The sequence below is a fragment of the Macaca fascicularis genome, chromosome 6 (assembly GCF_037993035.2).
Source record: "Macaca fascicularis isolate 582-1 chromosome 6, T2T-MFA8v1.1".
NCBI lineage: Eukaryota > Metazoa > Chordata > Mammalia > Primates > Cercopithecidae > Macaca > Macaca fascicularis.
Window position 1 is genome coordinate 188,259,017 of NC_088380.1, and position 23,484 is coordinate 188,282,500.

The 23,484-nt window shown below is 49.0% G+C and overlaps 1 long non-coding RNA gene, 2 other non-coding genes and 2 pseudogenes across 4 annotated transcripts; 4 read left to right on the forward strand and 1 right to left on the reverse strand.

Moving 5' to 3' along the window:
• The first annotated feature begins 6,085 nt into the window (after window positions 1-6,085).
• On the forward strand, window positions 6,086-6,158 carry TRNAV-CAC (transfer RNA valine (anticodon CAC)). The gene has a single exon. It is a non-coding gene; the product is annotated as a tRNA-Val (tRNA).
• A 340-nt stretch (window positions 6,159-6,498) lies between these two features.
• On the reverse strand, window positions 6,499-6,580 carry TRNAL-AAG (transfer RNA leucine (anticodon AAG)). Its single transcript has one exon. It is a non-coding gene; the product is annotated as a tRNA-Leu (tRNA).
• Window positions 6,581-9,702: 3,122 nt separating this feature from the next.
• Window positions 9,703-11,236, forward strand: LOC102139030 (forkhead box protein O1-like; annotated as a pseudogene).
• A 5,098-nt stretch (window positions 11,237-16,334) lies between these two features.
• LOC135971500 (uncharacterized) lies at window positions 16,335-18,224 on the forward strand. 2 transcript variants are annotated; one of them, XR_012414487.1, is made up of 3 exons: window positions 16,335-16,479; window positions 17,056-17,439; window positions 17,854-18,224. It is a non-coding gene; the product is annotated as an uncharacterized lncRNA (long non-coding RNA). The 2 variants fall into 2 exon arrangements; XR_012414486.1 differs by having other exon boundaries at window positions 17,056-18,224.
• Window positions 18,225-20,208: 1,984 nt separating this feature from the next.
• On the forward strand, window positions 20,209-20,326 carry LOC135971551 (small nucleolar RNA SNORA70; annotated as a pseudogene).
• The last annotated feature ends 3,158 nt before the right edge of the window (window positions 20,327-23,484 follow it).

Sequence of the window (23,484 nt, forward strand, 5' to 3'; positions counted from 1 at the left end):
GGGCTCTAGGGGTCAAGGAGTCAGGAAGAAGACCCGTGCCAGGAGGGATGCCAGTGGGGAGGCGTTTGGGGGTGGGTGCCCCATCTCAGTCACATGGGCCACCTTCTCCACCTGTACTGAAGAACAGCCCAGAAAATTGGCTCTTTATCTTGGCTTCACTCACTCTGCTGAGGGGCGGGATATTCAGCAGAGATCTTAGAAACAGGACGAATCTCAGGGACAGGAAAGCTGAGAATTTAGAGCCAGCAGGGACCTTTGAGATCATCTCATTCACCCTCATCTTGTTGATGTGAAAACAGGCTGAGATGGGAGTGGCTGGCCTGTGGTCACAGAGCAGGTCCTTAAACTGGCCCTCGGCCTGGGTATGCATCGCCTCCAGAAACACACAACACTGGAAATGAATCCAGATGGCTTTCCAAATGGGCAAAGGCAGCGCCAACCCGGTTTATCCTCCTGGACGCATTGGAACAACCAGCCAAGCAGCCCCAGAAGATCACTTCCTCCCACCTCCAGCCTACAGGTGACACTTTTGAACCCCCCAGAGCCTCCATTTGCAGTTTGGACTCTGCCTTTCTGTTCACCTGGGGATCTCAGGCCTGAAAAGTCTTGTTATGGTGGAATCGTGTTTCCCTCAAAATTCATCTTAGCACTCCAACCCTCTTCACCTCAAAATGTGACTGTATTTGGACATAGGGCTTTTAAAGAGGTGGTCACACTAAAATGAGGTCACTATGGTGGACCCCAATCCAACCTGACTGGTGTCCTTAGAAGAAGAGGAAATGTGGACACACGGGGCCATCATGGGTGCAGGTGCACAGACAAAACACCACGTGTGGACACGGAAACAAGGCGCCCACCTGCAGGCCAAAAAAAGAAGCCTCCGCAGAAACAATCCTCCTGGTGCCCTGATCTCGGACTCACAGCCTCAGACCTGGGAGAAAACGACCATCTGTTGTCGAAGCCCCAGGCCGGGCTATTTTGTTCTGGAAGCCCTAGGAAACTCCTCCAGACGTCTTCACAGACGGCCCTGGCACTCCCAGGCCCATGCCCAGGGTGAAACCTCCAGGAAACCCAAGCCCAGCGCGACCTCCCAGTCACAGGTGAAGGGCTGCCTGGCTGGCTGCTGCCCACACAGGCTCACAGCTCACAGGGAGCCGGGTCTGAAGCCCCATCCGCTCAGAGGCGCCTTCTCCAGAAAGCCCGAGGGAAGATGCCACCACCGCAGCTCTTCACACCGCTGTCCCTCTCTGAGCTCCAGCCTCACCCCATCCAGGACACAGTGTAACATACAGGTGGGTTTGAGAAAACAGTGGACACCCAGGCTCTCTTCCGTGCTCAGACCAACTCTGAGAGGAGCCGGCCCTCTCCAAGAGCTGGCCCATCCAGGGAGGCGGCGCCTGGAACGGGGTGAGGGCTGCCGCGGGGACAGTACCACCCCCACCCGTGGCCCTGGAGAGGTCCAGCAGACAGGGGCAGATCCCGCTCAGCGAGAGGGACTGCGGCGCTGCTCTACTCCCAGGCGCGCCGGGCAGGTCTCCCTGCAGCCGCTTCGAGAATGTGCAGGGGACCCCTGGCTTCGGGTCATCCGCGGAGGCTCCAGGTCCTCTCCAGGGCGAGCTGCGAGCGAGCTGGGGCGGCGTCGGCCTGGGGGACTCCCGCGATCGGACTCGCAGGCTCGGGATGTTCCTGGGCGCGACCAGAGGACCCGCTGCCGTTCCCAAGGGATGTCCCCGCTCCGCTGCAGCCCAGAGGCGGTTCCTTGAACCGCTGTTAGACACTTTCCGGTTGCCAAGCCCTGGAAGAAAGCGCGGACACGGGGAAGTCGCGGAGATGCTGCTGCTCCCAAGGCGGGAGCGGAGGACGACAAACGGGTGTAGCGCGATCTGCGCTCGCTCCTGGGAGTGGCTGAGACCGGACTGAGCGCGGGCTTTTCCTGAACACAAACCAGAAGCCGAGGCTGCGGAAAACAGGTCCACTATCCAGGCTTGTCTCCTTCCTGCCGCTGCTGGGGGTACGCACGGTCCTCGCCCAGCCTCCTGCTCCGCCCCTGCAGCCCCCGCACCCGCCTTTCCCTTGCAGCTCCGTGCGCCCAGCGCAGCCTCTTCCACATCTCCCTGGGCGGAGGCCCCTCTCCATCGCGCAGTGCCGTCCACCGTTGTCCGCCTGTGCGGCCTCGGTCTTCCCTTGTACCTCACCCCCACCCTTCCCCTCTGGGGAGAAGGATCCTTCCGTTTTGTGTCCCTCATGCTGTGTCCCCTGGGCCTGGAACTGAGCTGCCTTGGCACAGCTGTGAATTCAGTGAGTGTTTCTTCAGTCTTACCTAGTGCTAGTGCTTGTGTTAATTGCTCTAACCCTCGTCATCCACCTGTAAGAAAGGCGCTGCTCTCACCCCATTCTACAGACAAGGAACTGCCACCTCCAGGGGTTGTGTAACTCGCACCCTGACAGCCACTGCAGGAGCTCACCACCCCCCAAACACACACACACAGGCGGCTCCTGCAGAGGGCCAGCACATTCAACTCCACGACCCTCCTGCAGCCCCCAGCGCTCCTCAACAGAAGCTTTTGTCTTCTAGATTTAAAAAGACAGCTGTGGAAAATAAAAACCAGTGCCCGCATCTCCTCAAGGACCGGTACTTTGCACATCACACCCAAAGCACAGCAGCACACATTAGTGCCTCCTGTAGACGCACAGTATTGGGTGGACGTCCCCGTGTTGACCATAAACTGGATCCTATGACGGATCCTCATTTCGTTTCTGTAACACGCACTTTTCGTTTTTTAAACCCATCCATTGGCAAGGTCTCTATTCCGATAATTTTGGATTGGATGACTTCCGTCACGCCCCTCCCAGCTTCAGTCTCGCGGTGATTGCTCATCTCCTTCATTTACTTGGCATCTCCTTAAATTTATTCACACCTTGTTTATTTATACAATTACTTTACTTTGATTACAAGCAATACTAGCAAGACCTTCAAGTTTCAAGGTGCAAGTTACCTGCCCTCCAAGGCTGCGGTAAAGCATTATGTAAACATTAATTATACTCTGGGTCACAGGAATCATTTTGCACAATGCAACTGTCACCTGAGCTGATCCCAGGGAATCACTAACTGCCTGTTGCTGTGTTTGGAGGTTTGTTTTTATGGTTTAGCATTCTATAACAGCTTTATTGGGGTACAATTCAATACAATAAAATCCACTCATTGTAAATACACAGATCAATGATTTTTTAGTCACTGCATAGGATTCTGCAACCATCACCACAATCCACTTTTAAAACAGTTCCGTTACCACAAAGATTTCCAACATGCCCATCTGCAGCCAATCCTGGCTCTCAGCCTCAGCGGTACACAAGAAGTGATCTGCTTTTCCTCTGTTTTCATCTGCCTTTTCTGGAAATATCATACAAATAAACAGTATTAGTGGAATTGCTAGTTTCAAGTTTCACTTTGCTATGCCAAAAATTTAAACATAGGGTTACCATACAATCCATCAATTCCACTCCTAGGTATATATAAAAGAGAGTTTTATATATACCTTTTTGTCACGTAAAAAAATGTACACAAAATATATATGGCATCATTTTTCATTATAGCGAAAAAGTGGAAACAAAGGCTAGGCAAGGTGTCCCATGCCTGTAATCCTAACACTTTGGGAGGCCAAGGTGGGTGGACTGCTGGAGGCCAAGAGTTCCAGACCAGCCTGGGCAACATAGGGACCACGTCTCTATAAAAAATACAAAAATTAGCCAGGTGTGGTAGTGTACACCTATGGTCCCAGCTACTTGTGAGGCTGAGGTGGAAGGATCACTTGAACCAAGGAGGTGGAGATTGTAGTGAGCTATGATGGCTCCTCTGTACTCCAGCCTGGGTGACAAGAGTGAGAATCTGTCTCAAAAAAAAAAAAAAATTGGAAACAACATAAATGTTCATTCATTGACAAATGGATAAACAAAACATGGCATAATTCATCTAATGCAAACATTTATTAATTTACTTATTTGTTTATTTATTTGGAGACAGGGATTCACTCTGTCATCCAGGTAGCAGTGCCCTGCTGTGATTGCAGCTCACTGCAGCCTTGGACTCCTGGGCCCAAACAATCCTCCTGCCTCAGCCTCCCAACTAGGTGGGACTACAAGCACGCACTACTATGCCCAGCTAACTTTTTTTTTTTTTTTTTTTTTGTAGAGACATGGTCTTGCTATGTTGCACAGACTGGTTTCCAACTCCTGGCCTCAAACAATCCTCCTACCTCAGCCTACCAAAACGCTAGGATTACAGGGGTGAGCCACCATGCCTGGCCTATTTGAAATTTTTAATTGAAAAGCAAAAAATGAACAAAAAGAATTTGGGCCCACATATACTCAGTTATTTGATTTTCACCAAAGGCACCAAAGCAATTCAATGTAGAAATAGTGTCTTTGGGGCCGGGCGCGGTGGCTCACGCCTGTAATCCCAGCACTTTGGGAGGCCGAGGCGGGCGGATCACAAGGTCAGGAGATCGAGACCACGGTGAAACCCCATCTCTACTAAAAATACAAAAAATGAGCCCGGTGCGGTGGTGGGCGCCTGTAGTCCCAGCTACTAGGGAGGCTGAGGCAGGAGAATGGCGTGAACCCAGGAGGCGGAGCTTGCAGTGAGCCGAGGTCGTGCCACTGCACTCCAGCTTGGGCGAGAGAGTGAAACTCCGTCTCAAAAAAAAAAAAAAAAAAAAAAGAAATAGTGTCTTTGCAACAATGGGTTCAGGAACAACTGGATATCCATAGGGGAAAGAAATTAACCTTAATCCCAACCTCACACCATAACAAAAAAAATTATATGAAAGAGTTTACACTTAAACATACAAGCTGAAATTTAGAAGTTTCCAGATTAAAAAAACATATGAGAGTCTTTTTTTTTTTTTTTTTTTTTTTGGAACAGGATCTTGCTCTGTTACCCAGGCTGGAGTGCAGCAGTGAGATCTCTGCTCACTGCAGCCTCCATCTCTCAGGCTCAAGCAATACTCTCACCTCAGCCTCCCAAGTACCTACAGAAACTACAAGTGAACGCCATCACTCCCAGCTAATTTTTGGACGTTCTGTAGAGATGATGTCCCAATGTTGCCCAGACTGGTCTCAACTCATGAGCTCAAACAATTCACACACCTCGCCCTCCCAGAGTTCTGGAATTACAGGTGTGAGCCACCATGCCATGCCAGTTCTTTGTTTTTTGTTTCTTGGGGTTTTCTGTTTGTGTGTTTTTTTTCTTTGTTTGTTTTTAATGGACAAGATATTTAAAGAGATACTTCACACAGTAAGATGAACACATGGGCCATAAACCCATGAAAAAGTGCCCATCTTTTCTTATCAGCTAAATGCAAACTTAAACCATAAGGAATACTACATACCCACAAATGGCTAGAAGTTAAAAAAAAAAATCAATGAAAAGTGCCAAATGTTGCCAAGGGGGTAGCCTTCATAACGCTTGCATACTGTTGGTGGGAGGAAAGTAATCTAAATGTCCAAGAGCAGTGGCTGCTAGGAAAATCTAGAGTTCTACCAAACAATAGAACAATAAAAATGGTGTTTTAGGCTACTTCCTCTTTCATTCCACTCCAATTTCTCTGGACACACAAGCTTCAGCTCTACTCACGAACACGTGGCCTCATATTCCCCAAGCAGCTTCTTCTGAATGTCTCTTCTCTTTGAAAATGGTGGGTGCCAGCGCGCCCCTGCTGTTCAACCCCCATACCCACTGTCGCCGGGACATCCTCTCTCAGGACTCTCGTGCCCACTTATGCCACCACATTGCACATGAAAACTTCCTTTTCTCGTTTCTTTCTTTTCTCTCTTTCGAGATAAGGTCTTGCTCTGTCGCCCAGGCTGGAGTGCAGTGCTGCAATCATAGCTCAGTGCAGTCTCGACCTCCTGGGCTCCAGCTATCCTGCCGCCTCAGCCTTCCAGGTGCTGAAATATCTTTGTGTGTGTGCTTATGCTCATTAATAAAGCTAGAAGGGACGCATGGAGGAAGCTCTGAATTACGATGAGGAAATAAAAGACGGCCCTGTGTGGTCGGTCATTACGATGGCACACGAAAGCCAAGCAGGTTTCCGTAGTGTAGTGGTTATCACGTTCGCCTCACACGCGAAAGGTCCCCGGTTCGAAACCGGGCGGAAACACTTCCTTCTACTTTTTACCTCATTACTTCAAACGTATTACACTTAGGACTAGCCTACAACACTCCACCACTATCTCCACCTGGTTAAGGAGAAAACGCTATACAGGGTATTTATACCGTTGCCTTTCCACCTCAACCACTGGAACCTGGGAAGAACTGAACCCACCTCACTTGCTGTGAACACCAGGTCCGAGGAACTCCCTACAAAGCCCGTCCACTGGACGGCTGCGCGCTGCCAAATGGAATCCAGATCCCGAGCAAGCGTGGGGCCCGAGGAAAGTTCCAACGAATCCTCCTTTTGTAACCTATGGGGGGACAAAAATGGACAAACCACGCCAAGCTGGCAGCGGTGGGATTCGAACCCACGCCTCCGAAGAGACTGGAGCCTTCATCCAGCGCCTTAGACCGCTCGGCCACACTACCTTCCCCCTGGAACCCGTTTACGTATTTTCCTGCTTTATACAATATCCCCAGAGTCCCCGGGCCTACAAGGCCTTAGGGCGAATCCACAGGGCGTTCCAGAACCACCGCCATCCGGCAGGATTCGCTGGGCCAGAGGCACCAGCTGAGAAACTACTCCACCAGCGCCCTGGCAGAGAAGATTCGCGACGCGCAGGCCTCGGGATCTGCTTTGGGGACCACTCAGAAAGTCACCCACATTGGCCCTCTTTGGAGAGGTGGCGTGAGAGGAGGGGAAGCCTTCTGCACTCTTACTTTAAAAAAAGATAAAAATAAATAAACCAGGGCAGACCCCGTCAGTCGGGCGGCCGCGTAGTTCTGCAGCCTCCGTGCCGCAGTCCACAGGCAGCAGCTCAGAGGGCGCGCCTCGGGGGAGAGCCACGGCCCGCGGGGTCCACGGCCCTGTTTGCGGGAGTGCGGCGCCCGCTGTGCCCGGATCCGCCCCGGCCCGGGGCTCCGGCCCGCCGTCCATCCGCGCAGCGGACCGGGAGCAGCCTCGCCGCGCACGGCCCCGCCGGGCTCAGTTCTGGACTCGCGCTTCCGCCGCCCCCGCCTGGCTCCCAGTTTCTTTCAGCCTCGGGCCGAACCGACCTTGTCCCCGGAATCTCCGCCTCCTCCTCGCGCCCCCTCCCCTCCGCCCGGTGCTTTGCTCTCCCCTTTCTTGGCTCGCCCGCGGCTGGCGGAGGAGAGGGGAGGGGAGAGGAGGGGAGGGGAGGGGAGGGGACCCCAGGGCCGAAGCATCCCGGGGGACGGAGGTCGACCCGGTTTTCCAGCCGCTGCCCCGGCGGGAGTTCCGCGGGTCCCACGCGGCCACCTCCAGCCCCGCGCGGTCAGCGCCGACTTCACGAGCAACCTGAGCCCGCTGGAGGACAGCGAGGGCTTCCGCGATCGCCGGGACGCCGCCCCGGGGGCTGTGCGGGGACCTCCAGGGCCCGAGGCGGGCGGCCTGCGCTCCTCGCCGCCGCAGCACCCACACGGGACCCCGCCACGGCCGGGCCGCTCGCGGGGCAGCAGCGCAGGAGCAGCTCGTCCCATCGCAACGCGGGGCGCGACCTGTCCCACGCCGACCTCAGCACCAGGCAGTCCAGGGCTCGGCGGAGAAGCGGCTCGCGCTGTGGCAGATCTGCGAGTGGATGGTCAAGAGCGTGCCCTGCTTCACGGATGAGGGCGACAGCAACAGCTCTGCGGGCCGGAGGAATTCACGTCCTCATCTTCTGTTCCTACGCAGCAAGTTGACTGGCGCTCAGAACGAAGGAACTGGAAAAAGTGCTCGGTGGATGCTCGATCCAGAGGGCGGCAAGAATGGGAGATGTCTTAGGACAAGAGCTGCATCCACGGACAGCAACAGCAAATGCGCTCAGAGCCTAAGCCGAGATGCCACGAAAAAAGCACCCCTGTAGTCTAGCGGGGCGGGGTGGGGGCCGGTGCCGAGGACAGCCCTGGACCCCAATTTTCCAAAAGGCCTGCAAGCCCTGGCTCTCACGGCAATGATGACTTTGATAGCTGGAGTACATTTCGCCCTCGAACTAGCTCAAATGCTAGTACTATTACTGGGAGACTTTCACCTATTATAACCAAAGGGGAAGATCTTAGAGATGGGGCTGTGCATTCTGTGGGGTACCGGTCATCTTCGGCAAAGATGGCCCCTACTCCACCCCGTATGTCTGAGAAAAGCAATCCCAAAACATGGAAAAGGTTTGGATAATCTCAACCTTCTCTGAGTACTGACATCATTAACTGTGTGGACCCAGTTCGCCCCTGGCTCCATGATGCAGCAGACGCCATGCTACTCATTTGTGCCACCAAACACCAGTGTGAATTCGCCCAGCCAAACTACAAAAAAATAGACGTAGTGCCAGTCCAACATGAGCCCTTTGCCCCAGATGCCTGTGCAAACGCTCCAGGACCACAAATCAAGTTGTGGAGCTGTGAGTCCGTGTAGCTGTGCAGCGGGACTCCTGGAGGAGTTGCTGACTCCTGACTCTCCTCCCCATAATGACATTATTGATGGGGGCCAGCCCCTCCACACCTGTGGATATTTCTGTCAGGTAGGACAAGAGACTGACAAAAGAAATAAGACAGAGACAAAGTATAGAGAAAGAAAAGTGGGCCCAGGTGTGGGTGTTTCTCGTCAGGTGGGATGAGAGACTGAGAAAAGAAATAAAACACAGAGACAAAGTATGGAGAAAGAAAAGTGGGCCCAGGGGACCGGCACTCAGCATACAGAGGACCAGGGGCGCTGGCACTGGTCTCTTAGTACCCTCAGTATTTATTGATCACTATCTCTACTATCTCAGCGAGGGGGATGTGGCAGGACTATAGGGTAATTGTGGGGAGAGGGTCAACAGGAAAACATGCGGGCAAAGGCCTCTGTGTTATGAATAAGTTTAAGGAAAGGTGCTGTGCCTCCTGTGCACGTAGACCAGATTTATGTCTGACTTTACACAAATATCTCAGTGCAGTAAAGAGCAGTATTGCCACCAGCATGTCTCACCTCCAGTCATAAGGCGGTTTTCTCCTATCTAAGTAAATAGAATGTACAATCAGGTTTTACACCAGGACATTCCATTTCCAGGGACGAGCAGGAGACAGATGCCTTTCTCTTATCTCAACTGCAAAGAGGCCTTCCTCTTCCACTCATCCTCCTCAGCACAGACCCTTTACAGGTGTCGGGCTGGGGGACAGTCAGGTCTTTCCCTTCCCACGAGGCCATATCTCAGGCTGTCTCAGTGGGGAGAAACCTCAGACAATACCCAGACTTTCTTGGGCAGAGGTCCCTGTGGCCTTCCGCAGTGCATTGTGTCCCTGGGTACTGGAGACTGGAGAATGGTGATGACTTTTACCAAGCATACTGCCTGCACACACATTTTTAACAAAGCACATCCTGCACAGCCCTACAGCCCCTAAACCTTGAGTCAACACAGCACATGTCTCTGCGGGCACAGGGTTGGGGCTAGGGTTACAGATTAACAGCATCTCAAGGCAGAATAATTTTTCTTAGTACAGAACAAAATGGAGTTTCTTATGTCTTCCGTTTTCTACATAGACACAGTAACAGTCTGATCTCTCTTTCTTTCCCCACAAGCATGACACCAGCAGATCCTGGGGTAGCCCAACCCAACAGCCAGGTTCTGGGCTGATGGTGATGGGCCTTCAGTCATGTCGACCTATGGCAGCCAGGCATCTCACAACAAAATGATGCCTCCCAGCTCCCATACCCACCCTGGACACGCTCAGCAGACATCTGCAGGTGATGGCCGTGCCCTGCCTCACATGGGAAACATCAAGCCCCACACCTCAGGTATGAACCACCTGACCCCAGAGGAGACACCTTTACCAGTGCCTCTGCCCCACCCCATGCAGACGAGTGCCCTGGGCGCTACTCCTCCGTGAGCAGCTGCAGTGGCTATGGCAGAATGGGCCTCCTCCACCAGGGGAGGCTCCCAAGTGACTTGGACGGCATGCTCACTGAGCACTGGGATTGTGACGTGGAATCCAAGTCTTCATCTGGAATGACCTTATGGATGGAGACACTGAATTTTAACCTCCACAATGTGTTGCCCAACCAAAGCGCCCTGCACAGTGTCCAGAGGAGGCCACATAGCTGGGTGTCAGGCTGAGAATTAGCGACCAGGCTATGCTTAAAAGTACTTCAGATTGGCCGGGTGCGGTGGCTCGCGCCTGTAATCCCAGCACTTTGGGAGGCTGAGGCGGGTGGATCACGTGGTCAGGAGATCAAGACCATCCTGGCCAACATTGTGAAACCCCGTCTCTACTAAAAATACAAAACTTAACTGGACATGGTGGTGGGTGCCTGTAGTCCCAGCTACTTGGGAGACTGAGGCAGGAGAATTGCTTGAACCAGGGAGTCAGAGGTTGCAGTGAGCCGAGATTGCACCACCACTCGATCCAGCCTGGGCGACAGAGTGAGACTCTGTCTCAAAAAAAAAGAAAGAAAGAAAAAGAAAAAAAACTTCCACAAAAATGTTTACAGTATAATTCTTCATGATAACCAATAAGTGGAAACAAAGGCTGGCAGTGGCTCAGGCCTGTAATTCCAGCACTTTGGGCGGCCAAGGCAGATGGACTGCTTGAAGTCAGGAGTTTGCGACCAGGTTAGGCAACATGACAAAACCCTGTCTCTATAAAAAAATACAAAAATTATGGCCGGACATGGTGGCTCCTGCTTGTAATCCCAGCACTTTGGGAGGCCGAGGCAGGCGGATCACAAGGTCAGGAGATCGAGACCATCCTGGCTAACACACGGTGAAACAAAAAAATTAGCCGGGCATGGTGACGGGCACCTGTAGTCCCAGCTACTTGGGAGGCTGAGGCTGGAGAATGGTGTGAACCCGGTAGGCAGAGGTTGCAGTGAGCCAAGATCAGCCACTGCACTCCAGCCTGGGCAACAGAGCAAGACTCTGTCTCAAAAAAAAAAAAAAAAATTAGCCAGGCATGGTGGTGTCCCCCTGTGGTCTCAGCTACTTGGGAGTCTAAATTGGGAAGCTAACTTGAACCCAGTAGGTGGAGGTTGCGGTGAGCCAAGATTGTGTCACTGCAGCCTGGGGCACGGAGTGAGAACTTGTCTCAAAAAAAAAAAAAAAAAAAAGAAAGAAACAACTTAAATTTCCATGAATTAATGAAGGGATCAATAAAATGCAGTATATTCACACAAAGCTAAACTTTTTTTTTTTTTTTTTTTTGAGACAGGGCCTCACCCTGTTTCCCAGGCTGGAGTGCAGTGCTGTGATCACAGTTCACTGCAACCTTGATCTCCTGGACTCAAGCAATCTCCCTGCCTCAGCCTCCCAAGTAGCTCATACTACAGGTGTGAGCTGCCACATATGGCTAATATTATAAAATTTTTTGATAGAGACAGGGGTCTCCCTATGTTGCACAGGCTGGTCTTGAACTCCTGGGCTCAAGGGATCCTCCTACCTTGGCATCCCTAAGTGCTGGGATTAAAAGTGTGAGACACCACGCCTGGTCAACAATGCAATATTACTAAGCCATAAAAAAGAATGAAATATTAGTATGTGGTACAATATAAATGAACCTCAAAAATAGTATGCTAAGTGAAAGAAGCCATATATGAAAAGCCCTGTATTATATGATTCAGTTTATATGAGATGTCCAGAGTAGGCAAATCCATAGAGACAGAAAGTAGATTACCAGGGGCTGGGGAGAGGGAAAGTAAGGAATGATGGCTAATGGACTTGGGGCTTCTTTTGGGGGTGATTAGAATGTTCTGGAATTAGCTGCTGGTAATGACTGCACATTATTGAACATGCTTTTATTTTATTTTACTTTATTCATTTATTTTTTGAGACAAGGTCTGGCCCTATTGTCCAGGCTGGAGTGCCATGGAACCATCTCAGTTCACTGCAGCCTCGACCTCCTGGGCTCAAGTAATCTTCCCCTCAGCCTCCCAAGTAGCTGGGACTACAGTCACATACCACTACGTCCTGCTACTTTTTCTATTTTTTGTAGAGATGGGGTTTTGCGGCCGGGCGTGGTGGCTCAAGCCTGTAATCCCAGCACTTTGAGAGGCCAAGACGGGCGGATCACCAGGTCAGGAGATCGAGACCATCCTGGCGAACACAGTGAAACCTCGTCTCTACTAAAAAAATACAAAAAACTAGCCGGGCGTGGTGGCGGGCGCCTGTAGTCCCAGCTACTTGGGAGGCTGAGGCAGGAGAATGGCGTGAACCCGGGAGGCGGAGCTTGCAGTGAGCTGAGATCCAGCCACAGCACTCCAGCCTGGGCGACAGAGCGAGACTCCGTCTCAACAAAAAAAAAAAAAAAAAAAAAAAAGAGATGGGGTTTTGCCATGTTGCCCAGGCTGGCCTCAAACTTCTGAGCTCAAGCGACCTGCCCTTCTTGGCCTCCCAAAGTGCTGGGATTACAGGCGTGAGTCACTGTACCTGGCCAAATTGTACACTTTTAAAGGTGAATTTTATGATACATGAATTATATCTCAACTTTAAAAATAATGTGCAGAAAAAAAAAAAACCCCACACTGCTGCATGTAACAACATGAACAAATATAAAAATATAACATTAGCAGAATGAATCAAGACACCAAAAACTACATAGGGGTTATTCTATTTATGTGAAGCTCAAAAACGAATGTAGGTGTGAGAAGTCAAAAGCGTGGCTGCGTTTAAGAAGAGCAGGATACTGACCGAGGGAACACCGGGGGTGGTTCTGCGGCGCTAGGAATGTTCTATTTGTTGATCTGGGTGGTGGCTGCATGGGTGCGTTCATGGCATGTTTTACTTCAGTAAAAAGTATATTAAACTATCAAGAGAATACAATCAACTGGCCAGAAATGTAAGGTTTGTTTCTGCGCTCTCAATTCTGTTCCACTGGTCTATGTGCCTATCTTTATGCCAATACCATTCATCTTGATTACTGTAGCTTGCTTGCTTTCTTGCTTTCTTTCTTTCTTTCTTTCTTTCTTTCTTTCTTTCTTTCTTTCTTTCTTTCTTTCTTTCTTTCTTTCTTTCTTTCTTTCCTTCTTTCCTTCTTTCCTTCTTTCCTTCTTTCCTTCTTTCCTTCTTTCCTTCTTTCCTTCTTTCCTTCTTTCTTTCTTTCTTTCTTTCTTTCTTTCTTTCTTTCTTTCTTTCTTTCTTTCTTTCTTTCGATAGAGATGGATTCTCGCTCTGTTACCCAGGCTGGAGTGCAGTGGTGCGATCTCGGCTAACTGCAAGCTCCACCTCCCGGGTTCACGCCATTCTCCTGCCTCAGCCTCCCGAGTAGCTGGGACTACAGGCTCCCACCACCACGCCTGGCTAATTTTTTGTATTTTTAGTAGAGGCGGGGTTTCACTATGTTAGCCAGGATGGTCTCCATCTCCTGACCTCGTGATCCACCCGCCTTGGCCTCCCAAAGTGCTGGGATTACAGGTGTGAGCCACTGCTCACACCCAGCTAATTTTTGTAATTTTAGTAGAGACAGCGTTTCACCATGTTGGTCAGCCTGGTGTTGAACTTCTGACCTCAAGTGATCCACCTGCCTCAGCCTCCAAATTGTTGGGATAACAGGCGTGAGCCACCATGCCTAGCCAATTATTATTATTAGTAGTATTATCATCATCATTATTATTATTTCTAGAGACGAGGTCGCCCTATGTTGTTCAGGCTGGCCTCGAGCTCCTAGGTTCAAACGATCCTCCTGCCTTAGCCTCCCATAGTGCTGAGATTATAGGCGTGAGCCACCACAACTAGCTGATCTTCTTTATTTTAATAATGTTTTATAGGCCGAGCACAGTAGCCTTTTTTTTTTTTTTTTAACTAAAAATACCAAAATTAGCTGGGCATGGTAACCAGTGCCTATAATTTCAGCTACTTGGGAGGCTGAGGCAGGAGAATCGCTTAAACCCAGGAGTCAGAGGTTGCAGTGAGCTGACATCACACCACTGCACTCCAAAAAATGTTTTATAATTTTCAGAATACAAGGCCCACACTGCTTTTTAAAATATTTATTTATTTATTTATTTATTTATTTAAATTGTTATAATTTTTTTTTCGAGACGGAGTTTCGCTCTTGTTGCCCAGGCTGGAATGCAGTGGCATGATCTCGGCTCACCACAACCTCCGCCTCCCTGGTTCAAGTGATTCTCCTGCCTCAGCCTCCCAAGTAGCTGGGACTACAGGTGCACACTACCATGCCCAGCTAATTTTGTATTTTTACTAGAGAGGGGTTTCTCCATGTTGGCCGGGCTGGTCTCAAACTCCCGACCACAGGTAATCTGCCCACCTCAGCCTCCCAAAGTGCTGGGATTACAGGTGTGAGCCACCACGCCCAGCCTAAATATCTATTTCTAAGTATTTTTTTAATTTTCGATACTATAGTGAATGGAATTGTTTACCTAATTTCATTCTTGAATTATTGCTAGTTTAAAGAAATACAATTTCAAAGTAACAAAACTAGTTACCGGTAGGTAAAAAAAAATTAAAGAAAGAAAGAAAAGAGGCTGAGTGCAGTGGCTCACACTGTAATCCCAGCACTTTGGGAGGCTGAGGAGGGCGGATCACGAGGTTAGGAGATCGAGACCATCCTGGCCAACACGGTGAAACCCTGTCTCTACTAAAATACAAAAAAATTATCCAGGTGTGGTGGCAGGCGCCTGTAATCCCATTTACTCGGGGGCTGAGGCAGGGGAATCGCTTGAACCCAGGAGATGGAGGTTGCAGTGAGCTGAGATTGCGCCACTGCACTCCAGCCTGGCGACAGAGCAAGACTCCTTCTCAAAAATTAAAAAAAAGAAAAGAAATACAATTAATTTTTGTATATTGATTTTGTATCCTCCATTCTTGCTAAATTTATTTATTATACCTAATAGGGTTGTAGTTTTCTTTGGTTTGGTTTTGTTTGTTGTTGTTGTTTGGGTTTTTTGTTTGTTTCTTTGTTTTTGAGACAGGGACTCTCTCTGTCACCCAGGCCTGGAGTGCAGTAGCAGGATCATAGCTCTCTGCAGTCTTGACTTCCTGGGCTCAAGGGATCCTCTCACCTCAACCTCCCCAGTAGCTGGGGCTATGGGCACGTGCCATCACGCCCAACTGATTTTTTTTTTTTGTAGATACAAGGTCTCACTATGTTGCCCAGGCTGGTCTGAAACTCCTGGGCTCAGCTGGGCATGGTGGCTCACGACTGTAATCCCAGCACTTCGGGAGGCCGAGGCAGATGAATCACAAGGTCAAGAGATGGAGACCATCCTGGCCAACATGGTGAAACCCCGTCTCTACTAAAATACAAAAATTAGCTGGGTGTGGTGGCACATGCCTCTCGTCCCAGCTACTTGGGAGGCTGAGACAGGAGAATTGCTTGAACCCGGGAGGCAGAGGTTGCAGTGAGCCGAGATCAAGCCATTGCACTCCAACCTGGGTGACAAGAGCAAAACTCCATGTCCCCCCAAAAAAAAGAATTCGGGGAGTTCATAAAGTGAAAGCAAGGTTATTAAGAAAATAATGGAGGCTGGGCGCAGTGGCTCATGCCTGTAATCCCAGCACTTTGGGAGGTCGAGGCGGGTAGATCACGAGGTCAGGAGATTAAGACCAGCCTGGCTAACACGGTGAAACCCTGTCTCTACTGAAAATGCAAAAAATTAGCCGGGTGTGGTGGCGGGCGTCTATAGTCCCAGCTACTTGGGAGTCTGAGGCAGGAGAATGGTGTGAACCCGGGAGGCGGAGCTTGTAGTGAGCCAAGATTGCACCACTGCACTCCAGCCTGGGCGACTGAGCCAGACTCTGTCTCAAAAAAAAAAAAAAAAACTTCTAGAGGAAAAGACATAAAACATCAATAAGAAATTCTACAATTATTAGAAACAGTGTAGAAACCACAAAGGGTGGCAGTCATGCATTGCAGGGGACACCAGTGAGTTTCCACCTCGGTGAGCCAAGGAAACTCCCGAGCAGACACAGAGGCACGAAAAGCAGCATCTACTCCTTACCGGGCATCAGTCACAGCCCCACTACTCCCTCAAATGCTTGATCTGGTGCCAACTTATTCTAAAGAGGAAAAAGATTTTCTTCAAACAGAGGGAAGACAAACAATAAAGGAAGGATGGATAAAGTTACCAGATGGAGGAATAGCTGTGCCACAGCTGCTAGGAGCCACAGTCGTGCTGGCTGTACATGAAACTACCCATCTAGGCCAAGAATCACTCGAAAAGCTGTTAGGCCGGTATTTCTACATCTCACACTTGCCAGCGTTTGCTAAAACTGTGGCGCAGCAATGCGTTACCTGTCGACAGCACGATGCAAAGCAAGGCCCGTCTGTGCCTCCCGGCATACCAGCCTATGGAGCAGCTCCTTTTGAAGATCTTCAGGTGGACTTCACAGAGATGCCTAAATGCGGAGGTAACAAGTATTTACTCGTTCTAGTGTGTACTTACTCTGGGTGGGTGGAGGCTTATCCAACATGAACTGAAAAAGTTCGTGAAGTAACCCGTGTGCTTCTTGGAGATCTCATCCCTAGGTTTAGACTGCCCCTAGGAATCGGCTCAGATAATAGGCCGGCATTTGTGGCTGACTTGGCACAGAAGACAGCAAAGGTATTAGTAATCACATGGAAGTTACATGCCGCTTATCGACCTCAGAGTTCGGGGAAGGTGGAGCGAATGAATTGAACTATCAAAAATAGTCTAGGGAAAGTATGTCAGGAGACAGGATTAAAATGGCTACAAGCCCTTCCTATAGTATTGTTTAAAATTAGGTGTACCCCCTCTAAGAAAACAGGATACTCCCCCTATGAAATTGTGTATCATAGGCCTCCTCCTATGCTGCGAGGACTTCCGGGTACTCCCCAAGAGTTAAGTGAGATTGAATTACAGCGGCAGCTACAGGCCTTGGGGAAAATTGCCCAGACTATCTCAACTTGGGTAAATGAGAGGTGCCCAGTCAGCTTATTCTCCCCAGTTCACCCTTTTTCTCCAGGTGACCGTGTGTGGATCTAGGACTGGAACGTGGCTCCATTGCGGCCACGGTGGAGGGGACCCCAGACCGTTATCCTGACCACTCCCACAGCGGTAAAGGTGGAAGGAATCCCAGCCTGGATTTGCCACAGCCGCGTGAAGCCCGCAGCCACTGAGACCTAGGAGGCCAAACCAAGCCTGGACAATCCCTGCAAAGTGACCCTGAGGAAAACGACAAGCCCTGCTCCAGTCAGACCCGGAAGCTGACTGGTCTACGCACGGCTGAAGCATGAGGAAAATCGTCTTGGGACTTATTTTCCTTATAACATGGACTTGTGTGTTAAAAGCTTCCACTGCTTCTTCCCACACAGAGCACTGCCTTCAGTGCATACATCAGGTCACTGAGGTAGGACAAGTTAAGACAATCTTTTTATTTTGTAGCCATTATGAATGCCTAGGAATTCCAAAGGCAACCTGTCTGTATAATAACACCCAGTACAAGGTATGTGATCCGGGAAGTGACCAGCCCGATGTGTGCTATGACCCCTCTGAACCTTCCATGATCACAGTCTTTGAAATAAGACTAAGGACTAGTCCTTTCCTAAACGACACAAGTAAAGTAATAGGTAAAACAGAAGAAAGGGGGATCCCCAAAAATGTAACCTTAAAATCTGATGCCTGTGACGCTGTTAATAGTAAGCAATATGGAAAAGGATGCGGTTCTCTAGACCAGGAAAAAAGTTACACAGCAGCAAATAAGTATGTCTGTCAAGAATTATATTTATGTGACATGTGTCAGTACTGGTCTTGTGTCATTTAGGCTACCTGGAAAGAAGATGAAAAAGATCCAGTTTGGCTCCAGAAAGGACAAGCCAGCCGCAACCCTTTAGAACTGGTAATCACAGCCGGGCGCGGTGGCTCACGCCTGTAATCCCAGCACTTTGGGAGGCCGAGGCGGGCGGATCACAAGGTCAGGAGATCGAGACCACGGTGAAACCCCGTCTCTACTAAAAATACAAAAAATTTAGCCGGGCGCGGTTGTGGGCGCCTGTAGTCCCAGCTACTCGGGAGGCTGAGGCAGGAGAATGGCGTGAACCCGGGAGGCGGAGCTTGCAGTGAGCCGAGATCGCGCCACTGCACTCCAGCCTGGGCGACAGAGCGAGACTCCGTCTCAAAAAAAAAAAAAAAGAACTGGTAATCACAAACCCCACAGGCCCAAAATGGAATAAAGGAAAATACATAACATTAGGCATTGATGAAAAAAGACTAGATCCTAGTGTAAGCCTCCTAATAAAAGGAGATGTTCAAAGACGCTCCCCAGAACCAGTATTTCAGACTTTCTATGATAAACTAAATGTGCCAGGACCTGAGATTCCAGGAAAAACTAAAAATTTGTTTTTGCAATTAGCCAAGCATGTAGCCCAGTCTCTAAAAGTCACTTCATGTTATGTTTGTGGAGGAACTGTAATGCGAGATCACTGGCCATGGGAAGCCCGAGAATTTAGTTCCTACAGACCCAGTTCCTGATGAGTTCCCTGCCCAAAAGAACCACCCTGACAATTTTTAGGTTCTAAAAACCTCAATCATTGGACACTATTGCATAGCTAGAGAAGGGAAGGGATTCACTCATCCTGTAGGACGGCTGAGTTGTCTTAGGCAAAAGCTGTATAATGGTACCGCAAAAACAGTTACATGGTGGAGTTCCAATTACACAGAAAGAAATCCATTCAGTAAATTTCCAAAGTTGCAGACTGTTGGGGCCCACCCAGAATTCCACCGGGACTGGACTGCCCCCACCGGGTTTTACTGGATATGTGGACACAGAGCTTATGCTAAGCTGCCTGCTCAGTGGACAGGTAGCTGTGTAATTGGCACCATTAAGCCATCTTTGTTCTTACTGCCCATAAAAACAGGTGAACTTCTAGGCTTCCCAGTTTATGCTTCCCGCGAAAAACGAAGCATAGCCAAAGGTGATTAGAAAGATGATGAATGACCCCCAGAAAGAATCATACAATACTATAGAGCCATCACTTAGGCACAAGATGGCTCATGGGATATCAGACCCCCATCTATATGCTCAACGAGTCATACAGTTACAAGCTGTTTTAGAAATTATTAGTAATAAAACCAGTCAAGCCTTGACTGTTCTTGCCTGGCAAGAAACTCTGATGAGAAATGCTATCTATCAAAATAGACTAGCTCTTGACTACTTGCTAGCAGCTGAAGGAGGAGTTTGTAGAAAAGCCAACCTTACTAATTGTTGTCTACACATAGATGATCAGGGGCAGGTAGTTGAGGATATGTTAAAGATATAGCAAAACTGGCACATGTACCCATGCAAGTGTGGCATGGACTTAATCCAGGAGCCATGTTTAGAAATTGGTTCCCAGCAATAGGAGGATTTAAAATTCTTATAATAGGAGTAATAATAATAATAGGAACCTGCTTACTGCTCCCTTGTCTGATACCTGTACTTCTCCAGATGATAAAAATCTTTGTCGCTACTTTAGTTCACCAAAATGCTTCAGCACCAGCATACTATATAAATCACTGTCAATCTGTTGCACAGGGAAACATAAATAATAAAAATAAGAGTGAGAACTCCTACTAATAAAATGAGTGAAAGTCTCAAAGGGGGGAAATGAGAAAAGAGAAAGACCCTCTCACATTGTTTTATATTGTTTTATCCTCAGTACCTGTTCTTAGGGGGGAAAAAAAAAAAAAAAAAGAAGAAGAACAATAAAGTAAAACCAAAGACAGGCAGCCCGAAACCAGGCTCAGGTCTGCCTGGCCTAAACTCAGTAGTTAAAAATCAACTCATGACTTAGAAACTGATGTTCCTAACATTGTATAGAAGAACATCGTGAAACTCCCTGCCCTGTTCCGTTTCTCTCTGACCACCGGTGCATACAGCCCCTGTCACATACCCGCTGCTTGTTCAAATCAATCACGACCCTTTCATGTGAAATCTTTAGTGCTGTGAGCCCTTAAAAGAGACAGAAATTGTGCACTCGGGGAGCTCGGATTTTAAGACAGTAGCTTGCGGATGCTCCCAGCTGAATAAAGCCCTTCCTTCTACAACTCGGGTCTGAGAGGTTTTGTCTGCGGCCCGTCCTGCTACAGTTCAACATGGAGGCTCCATCTTCCCTTTTTTTTTTTTTTTTTTTGTCACCACCTGTAAAGAAACAGGCAACATGGGGGCCCAGTGTGCAATGGCTGCAAACAGCAGCTTCCCTGGTAGTGATGCAGCCTGTTTGTTGTATGGGTTGCTCTAAAGGATCTTGGAGACAGTCCTTTCAGATGGATGTTCATGTTTCTGACCTTGCACTACCCCAGTGTAGGCTCCAAACAGGCATGTGAGGTGCCATTGGAAAGCCCCAGGGCACTGTGACCAGGGTTCACATTGGCCAAGTTATGTCCATCTGCACCAAGCTGCAGAACAAGGAGCATGTGATTGAGGCCCTGTGCAGGGCCAAGTTCAAGCTCCCCAGCTGCCAGAAGATCCACATCTCAAAGAAGTGGGGCTTCACCAAGTTCAATGCCAATGAATTTGAAGACATGGTGGCTGAGAAGCGGCTCATCCCCGATGGGTCAAGTACGTTCCCAATCATGGCGCTCTGGACAAGTGGCAGGCCCTGCACTCATGAGGGCTTCCACTGTGCTGCCCCCTCTTAATATTCACCAATAAATTCTACTTCCTGTCCACCTAAAAAAAAAAAAAAAAAAAAAAAAGAAACAAGCAACATGGCCCGGGCCAGGTAGAGAACCATCTGCATAATAAAAGATTGGGGTTGGGGACAGACAGCTTTTCCCGCCCTATGAAAATGACAGCTAGCCCTGACCAGTTTTTCTGGCCTTACCCAAATAAAACACCTGATCCGACCAATCTTTGGGCCCTATGTAAATCAGGCACCGCCTCCTCAAGCTCTTCTGTAAAACCTGCTGCATTTCACCACAAAACCGGCAACCCATTTATCCGAGACCCGGGTCTGCTACCGAGAGCGCTTCTCCTCTTCCTGTCGCCTATTAAACTTCAGCTCTAAAGCCCACCCTTTATGTATCTGCAGTCTATTTTTCCATGGCCATCAGACAACGGGTATTTACCCCAGACAATGACACTTAAGTAATTTTTCGACACTTTCCGGAGGTAATTTGCCTATGCGTACCTTTAAAAGTTACAGAATTGGGCCGGGTGTGGTGGCTCACACCTGTAATCCCATCACTTTGGGAGGCGGAGGCGGGCGTATCATGAGGTCAGGAGTTCAAGACCAGCCTGGCCAAGATGGTAAAACCCCGTCTCTACTAAAAATATAAAAATTAGCCAGGCGTGGTGGTGGGCGCCCGTAATCCGAGCTACTTGGGAGGCTGAGGCAGGGGAATTGCTTCAACCCGGGAGGCGGAGGTTGCAGTGAGCCGAGATCATGGCCACTGTACTCCAGTCTGGCAACAGATTGAGACTCTGTCTCAAAAAAAAGAGAAAGTTACAGAATTGGCCGGGCGCGGTGACTTGCGCCTGTAATCCTAGCAGTTTGTAAGGCCGAGGGAAGAGGAGTTTGAGATCAACCTGAGCAATATTGCGAAACGCGTCTTTACAAAATAATACCAAAATTAGCCAGGCGTGGTGGTACGCACCCATGGTTCTAGCTGCTCCGGAGGCTGAGGTGGGAGAATCGCTGGAGCCCAGGAGGTCGAGACTGCAGTGAGCTGTGTTTGTGCCACTACACTCCAACCTGGGTGACAGAGCAAGACCCTGTTTGAAAAATAAATAAATACGTAAATAAATAAGGAAATAAATAAATAACATTGCTCATAGAGCTGAGTAGGGTGGCACACGCCTGTATTGCAGCTACTCAGGAGGCTGAGGCAGGAGGATGGATCAAGCCCAGGAGGTTGAGCCCAGCTTGGGCTAAATTGCATAAACCAACCCCCCCACCCCCTCCTAAAAAAAAAAAAAATATATATATATATATATATATATATATATATATATGACAAATAAGTTAAAGAATCCATGAAAATAGTCTAAAAAGCTTTAAAACAAAAAGCAATATACGTGGCATGGTTGAGGGTGCTTTTTATGTTCTTAAAGCTCATTTACTTTACTTTTTCTTCTTGGGTGTGTCTAATTATTCCATAGTGAGCACATGTTAATGAAAAAGGTTTAGTGTCTAAACATACAAATAGGAAATCCTCCGGAACTGAAAGAGCAGGCTGGAGGGGACCGAACAGAGCCTGGCATGTGCTCCGGGAGCACCTCGGGGGCTGAGCGCTGGTAGACAGTGCCTCTGTCTCCCAATCCCCCTGGTGAAACACAACGGCGTGCCCACCTAGCCTGAGGATGCCAAGTGGACACAGGAAGCCACCGTGGCCACACAGCAATGATGAAGGACAGGAACCCCCCCATACCATCCCAGGAGCTTCTTTCAACAAGTTACAAATACAAAGACAAGTAAGGAACTTGGAAAGCCTGTTCTGCTGGGAGACTCTATCTATTTGGTTCTCAGGCCTGTAACTGTCATAGGGAGAACTCAAAGGTGGGCCCCAAGATTCCCACCCAGGGCACACGCCCTGTAGGCCACCTGCCTCTGAGTGAACATGACAGCATGTCACTCCCACAACCACGCCACATTTTACGGAACAACGGATTGCGCAGCTGTGATTGAGGTTCCTGGTCAGTTGATTTTGATAAATCAAAAGGGAAATTAGTCTGGGTGGGCCTGACTTAATCAGGTGAGGCCTTTAAAAGAAGGTGGAGTTCCAGAAACACTGTGCACCGCTGGCCTCAAGGAAAGGGGCCTCTGGTTGCTGAGAGTGGCCCTCAGCTGACAGCCAGCAAGCAAACGGGAGATTTCAGTCCCACAGCAACAAAGAAATGCATTTTGTCAACAAGCAGGGAGGCTGGAAGAGAATCCCCTGCCTCAGATGAGACTGCAGCAATGGCCAACATTGTGAGGTCACCTGCTGCGTTATCAGTAGAAAACCTTGCTAACTTGCACAAAAAGCGAGATAATAAATCCATGCTGTCTTAAGACACTAAATGTGTGGTAATTTGTTACATACCAGTAAAATCTAAAACAATAGCCTTTCCAACTAAGAAAGTCATGTTTTAAGAAACAATTTTCATACAAATATAGCTGTACTGTGTCAAGATTTTATATGTACAGAAATCTTAAGTGAGCATGGAATTGAATACACTTGGCTTGTGCACATGCACAAACACACACGTGCTCTATCACCCAGATAGAGCATTGCAAAAAGTTTCCTCATGTCCCTTGCAAGTCAGTATCTGCACCTCCTCCTCCCAAGTGACAGGATTTTAACTTCTGTCAGCATAGATAGTTTGGCTCGTGCGTGAACGTCATATGTGGGATCAATAGAATGCAGACGGTTGGTGTCTGGCTGCATTTGCTCAATATTGATGTCGGTGAAATCCATCCATGCTGTTTGCAGC